The 6,000-nt window shown below is 39.9% G+C and overlaps 1 protein-coding gene across 4 annotated transcripts in view; it reads right to left on the reverse strand.

Moving 5' to 3' along the window:
- The window catches only part of LOC136862937 (uncharacterized), a 636,984-nt gene that overhangs the window by 232,535 nt on the left and 398,449 nt on the right, over window positions 1–6,000 (reverse strand). For all 4 annotated transcript variants that reach the window (XM_067139226.2, XM_068225819.1, XM_067139227.2 and 1 more), the window contains one exon: window positions 2,953–3,037. The gene's annotated coding sequence lies outside the window, so the exon portion shown is untranslated. The remainder of the gene's footprint in view (window positions 1–2,952; window positions 3,038–6,000) is intronic.

A 6,000-nucleotide genomic window follows, 5' to 3' on the forward strand; every position in this document is an offset into this window, starting at 1 on the left:
ATTTTTTCACTCTTACCTTTCTTTTTCATATCTAATGAGAGTTCTATTGTTGCCTGCCGTTTCACTGTTGGATGCTAAATTTACAGTACGTTCTGAATGTTCCTCATTTTTAAACAATGTTTTCAGACCGTATCTTTTTTCTCCCACTCGATACGAGAATTACAAAATTTACACATTAAAATATTGCTTTCCGAAACGTATAAACCTTCACTCGCAAAATGTTTAGCTCTGCTATGCACCGTAACACTTGTCGAGCGACCCATCTTCGCTTACTGTCTGTGATCACTTTCTTAATTTTACCTGACCACGAAGCCGAAATACACCAGTCAATTGTGCTGCTTGTAGACGTCATTAGGGATTCCAGGATGGCACAATGCCGTGAGGATACAGGCGGGGGTGGGATTATCAGCCACCACAAGAACAACATTCCAAACATTTCGTTTGGCAAAAAGCCTGGAGCCAACCCCTTTTCTTTGATGCCATGTCTTAAAGAATTTTCCAGAATATTATGATAACATATTTCTTTCCCGTTGATGAATCTTTCTTCGCTCTTCCTTTTCTTCTCATAATCTTGGAACAAAATGTCAAGATCGTTTTTCACTACAGATTTCGCTGTAATATCGTGCTTATCGCGAAATGATTGAATTTCACTTTAAAATGGCCTTATCGCTTTAATTTGCTTTAATTCTCGAACATAATATCCAGATTTTCTTAACCAGAAACATATGATTCGTAACGATATTGCAAAATCGCTTCAAAATATTTTTTGTCGCATTTATCGTTAATGCGAAAACATCATGCCTCTATTCATGGTGCACTTTTCTTTTTTCCAATGGGTGTATTTTAATACTCAGAAGACCGAGCTCGATAGCTGCAGTCGCTTAAGTGCGGCCAGTATCCAGTATTCTGGAAATGGTAGGTCCGAACCCCACTGTCGGCAGCCCTGAAAATGGTTTTCCGTGGTTTCCCATTTTCATACCAGGCAAATGCTGGGGCTGTACCTTAATTAAGGCCACGGCTGCTTCCTTCCCACTCCTAGCCCCTCCCTTCCAATCGTCGCCATAAGACCTATCTGTGTCGGTGCGACGAAAAGCAACTAGCAAAAAAAAATATATACTCAGAAGGTCGCATTAAATGCAGTAGTGATCAGAAAATGAGTGTTTTTCAGGACTCACAAGGTCATATTGAAATTTGTGGTGACTAGGACCCCGAGAACGATGTAGTCATTATTCCATTCGTACAGTTTATATGAAGTCAGGCAGTAATATAGGCAGCCAATCACTCGAATAGCTTGTGAGGAGACTAACTACATTCTGGCCAGAAACAGTTCAATGAAATGCGCACTGGATCGAGACAAATGGGATTCACTAAAAAAACGCTGTCCACTAATATTGGAAGTTATATTTCCCAGTCCTTCACAGACATTTAAATCTTCATTCGTAACTTCTCTTCCACCGGTTTGGTATCGCAGCCTTTTAGTTTGCAGGATGGACTACCGTACTATGAGCTCACATGAAATGATGGCACAGTATTGTGATTTTCTGTAGAGTTAATCATTTAAATACGTAGAATGTCGTGAACATAACCCCTATCTACTTTGTGTGAATGCTTTAGCTGCAATTTTCTGGGGTCTGAGCATATAGTTCGTCACATACTTCGAGTCGAGAATCAGTCCCCATAGACTGATGAACGTTAAAATTGTGACGAAATCACTGCAGTGTTTCACCCGAACACAAAGAGCATGCAGTACGTATTTTTAGGAGTAACCCCTGCGGCGGACACTTCAGTCAGTGTCAACTGTGGTACACGTCCAGCAATATGACTGTTTTGTATTCATTCAGGGTTGAATTTATTTTCCGAGTCAACGAGTCAACAGCTGGGCTGAAGCAGTACAATAACAATCAAGGTGACGGGTAGTAACCAAACAAGCAGGTATTAACCAAAACAGACAGCAGTGGCTTTTCCTACAAGAGCAAATGTTGTCGATTGCCATTACTATATGGATTGAGCAGAATTCTTCAAATAAATATTCTATTTAACATCGTCTGGTATAACATTATTTAGTACAGATAGAGCCAAAAATATATCAATTGGTGTTTGAATTAAAAAAGGAGAAACCACGAGAAACAAAAATATTCTATTCTAACGTATTCCTCAGATGGTCATGGTAGGTAGTGAAACGAACTTTGTTAGATTTACCAGGACCAAAATATCGGAATGTCCAATTTCCGCATTTTTAACAGCTGTGTGTTCGAGTGCTTCCTATACTATTCATTCTTTAAATAAATGTATATTATCTCTCTCACTCTAGTTCGATTACAACAAGAAAAGTCTGCGAGTTATGATCGAGTCTTAAAAGGCCTACGTAAAAGTTTTATTTCCTAGAAATTGAAATTGTTCTTTTACAAAACATTGTATGACGCGTTTTACAAACGTGTACAGAATGTTGTTTATGACGAACGGATCCGAGTGGTTAGTCGAATTTAAAATCAGAATTTCAGTTCAGAAGAAGCGTATTGGTTAGGAAGAACGTCGACAGTGGTCGACGACCTGAGAAGTTACACAATAATACTAACGCAGTATTAACTACTTGTGACTAAGCAGGCACTCAAAAAATTCGTTAAACATTTGTTCTTTAACAGTTTGAGAACAATTTATCAACATTATAACAACAGTCTCACGCAAAAACACTGTTGTACTGTGTTTCCACTTACGATATATTTGTAAATCCTCGAGTGAAATGCTCAACATTCGAAAAGGATTATTAGGGCGACATGTTAAAACAAACTAAAAATTTTATGCAGAAATGGATGCAACTGTCCATAGGGATATGATCAACATATACAGCTCAAAGATAGAGATTTAAATGTCGAAGGAAAATAGATTTAGGTTTCCAGTTACTTGTATGAAAAACTGAATTAATAGGATGTACAACATGTTTAAAATACTCACCAGTTTCCGATGACGACTCCCTCCTCGCAGAGAAACAATGACGTAACAGCAGAATTCCGAAGGATTTAAGTAGAATACGTTAGATCTGTAAAGATAATTCTACGTTAGTCGGTAGAACAACCATTCTAAAACTTATCACTGTAAAAATATCTCTCAATTCAAAAGCTTTCTGGCCAAATATATTGAAAGAACAAAGGGATATATTAGCTAATGGTTAGGCCGATAAAAATCACAATAACCAATGAAGTGAACTGGAGCATTACATCAAAAAATAAGATTCCTGGTAGGAAACCATATTTTAATGGTTTCCTTTCAGGAACCTTATATTTTTTATATAAAGGCCAAAAGCAGTCATTTATACAAGTGGAGACACATGCTTCCCCTAGTGCACCGTCACTGCATTGTCCTACATAAGAGGCTTGGAGTGGTGTCTCAACGGTGCACTCGCCGCCAGCGTTTTGGAAAGGTGTAGCAATCCAACTGATGAGCCCACTGCTACGCTGGGACGAAACGCTGGTAATGTCACAATTGAAAAAGCCTAAAGAGCTTAAATGTTTCTGGAGCATTACACTTAATCATATGTTAGATGAATAAAGTTATTGATATACACAAACAATATAGCCAAAAATATAGTTCTCATCCTTTCAGTACAGCGTCCCCCCTTTACGTGCATCATATTCACGTGGTGCTATTGTGGTAGTCCCACCACATAATTAGCTTAATCTGGCGAGTTACGTTGTAACTGCGCCAACCTCATATACAGAATTACCCTGGTTTTTTTGACGTATTAATTAACAATTCTTTACCATTTTAATATACACACATCATATACTTGCTTAATTAACTTACTCTTTAAATATGTTCATAGCAGCCACTACTGTTAATAACGAATTCGTAGAGCATGTCTCTTATTTCTATTATCAAGGCGTGGGGTGATAAGCTCACACACTTGATAACATTCCGGAATATGGATCAGGAAAGGCAGATCGTGATCGCATTCCAATAGTTAGGGATTGTAATTGAAAATTATAGAGGAAGAACGGACATTCGCGAAGAATGAGGTCAGTAGAGTTGCTGGAGAAATGTTAGGAAGAAAGGAAAGATCAACTAAGGATCAATGGATAACTCAGGAGATACTAGACCTGATCGATCCTGCAACAGTACCCCTGGCTGGCCTCCACGCTGTGCAAGTTTGTGTTGGAGAGACGTTTTCTTTAATGACTCAGCCAAAGGTTAGCAGCACTTTCGCATCTCATAGAAGGAAGTGTATGCGCATTAGCGACAGCGATTCGTGGAAAGTACCAATGAAAGTGACGTTCCCTTCATCGTCTTGCACCAAGAGAGTAGGCCGTGCGGTTAGGGGCAAGCAGCTGTGAGCTTGCATTCGGGAGACAGTGGGTTCGAACCCCACTGTCGGCAGCCCTGAAGATGATTTTCCGTGGTTTCCCCTTTTCACACTAGGCAAATGATGGGGATGTACCTTAATTAAGGCCACGGCCGCTTCCTTCCCACTCCTAACCCTTTCCTATCCCATCATCGCAATAAGGCCTATCTGTGTCGGTGCGACGTAAATAAATAAATAAATAAATAAATAAATAAATAAATAAATAAATAAATAAATAAATAAATGACAACGTCTCTCGCTGCTCAGTTAGTGCTCGCGAACTTCCAATTTGCTGGTCTGTGTGGCCTCTCGCTAACTGTTAAGTTGTGAGGTGCAGGGTCCTGTGATACATGTGTTTAGACATTTTAGAATTTCTTCCAATTGAATTACTGAGACTTAGAAATGTGTGATCTAAGCAGTCCTGGTCTTGCTGCCAGTTTATTAATTCAAGGACTTTCCAAATTATGCTGAGAAATATGAACCGAAAATTAAGAGGGCCACTCCTAATTTTAAGACAGCAAGATGGTAAAATACGAGTAGTAAGAAGTTTCGAATCTCAGTGGCATTCGAAATACAATCGGCTGACGGGAAATATTAAAGAAAAAAATTATATTGTTATATTTGTCTTCGTCGCCATAAGACGTAAAACAAATAGCAAATATATATAATTTGTCTTCCTTTCGTTGGGGAAGCCGGAGTGGCCCTCTTAATTTTCGGTTCATATTTCTCAGCATAATTTGGAAAGTCCTTGAATTAATAAACTGGCGGCAAGATCAGGACTGCTTAGATCACACATTTCTAAGTCTCAATAATTCAATTGGAAGAAATTCTAAAGTATGTAGAGACTTTTTTAAGGAAAGCAAGCAAACATCAGGCTTTACAAAAAATGTCAGGAACAGGGAACGTTTTTACATGCAAGGCGGAGGTCGAATAGAACATGCAATTTCTGAAAGCTCGTGCATTTCGCTGGTTTACATAATGAAAAAGTGGCTACAAACTGAGATATTCTTCGTCGTCCTGCCCAGGTTATTATTATTTTATCACTTTCCTTGGTAAAGAGGAACTATCCCATCATGGTCACGGTGACGTTAAAAATTCAGCAAACCTGGGGAATTAACTGGAGCTACTGTATTTACTCATTCAAGAAGAACATGAACTCAGGGTACTTTTAGAAAGCAACTATGTGTTTAGAGCAGGGCCTCTCAAACGCCAAAAATCTCACGCGTGCAAATCGAGGCGCAAGAGCTCCGTGCACTGTGCATCGGTTCCACTCGGCTCAACTCTTCTCGGATTTGGAGCGCTACGGAGCAAGTGAGGAAGAGGGAGACAGGGGGAGTGAGCGAGACAGGCGTGGGCAAAGAGAGAGAGAGAGAGAGAGAGAGAGAGAGCGCGCTATAGCTCCAAATCGAGGAGTGGGGGTCTGCACTCTGGGCAACCAAGCGAAGTCGTCTTTTGCACTGCGCACAGTGCATGCACCAGGCGCATGCACCCTGAGAGGCCCTGGTTTAGAGGGACATCTAGCACCATTCAGAATGAAATAACTGAATGTGTAGGGCATGTAATGAAGGAAACAAGCAAGGAGTTGCATGGGCTCAGATTATTTCAGTTCTAGCGGATGACAACTGGTGATTGCAGGGCTCAAATGGGCATAATATTACGATATG

Source organism: Anabrus simplex, chromosome 2 (assembly GCF_040414725.1).
Source record: "Anabrus simplex isolate iqAnaSimp1 chromosome 2, ASM4041472v1, whole genome shotgun sequence".
NCBI classification, from domain to species: domain Eukaryota; kingdom Metazoa; phylum Arthropoda; class Insecta; order Orthoptera; family Tettigoniidae; genus Anabrus; species Anabrus simplex.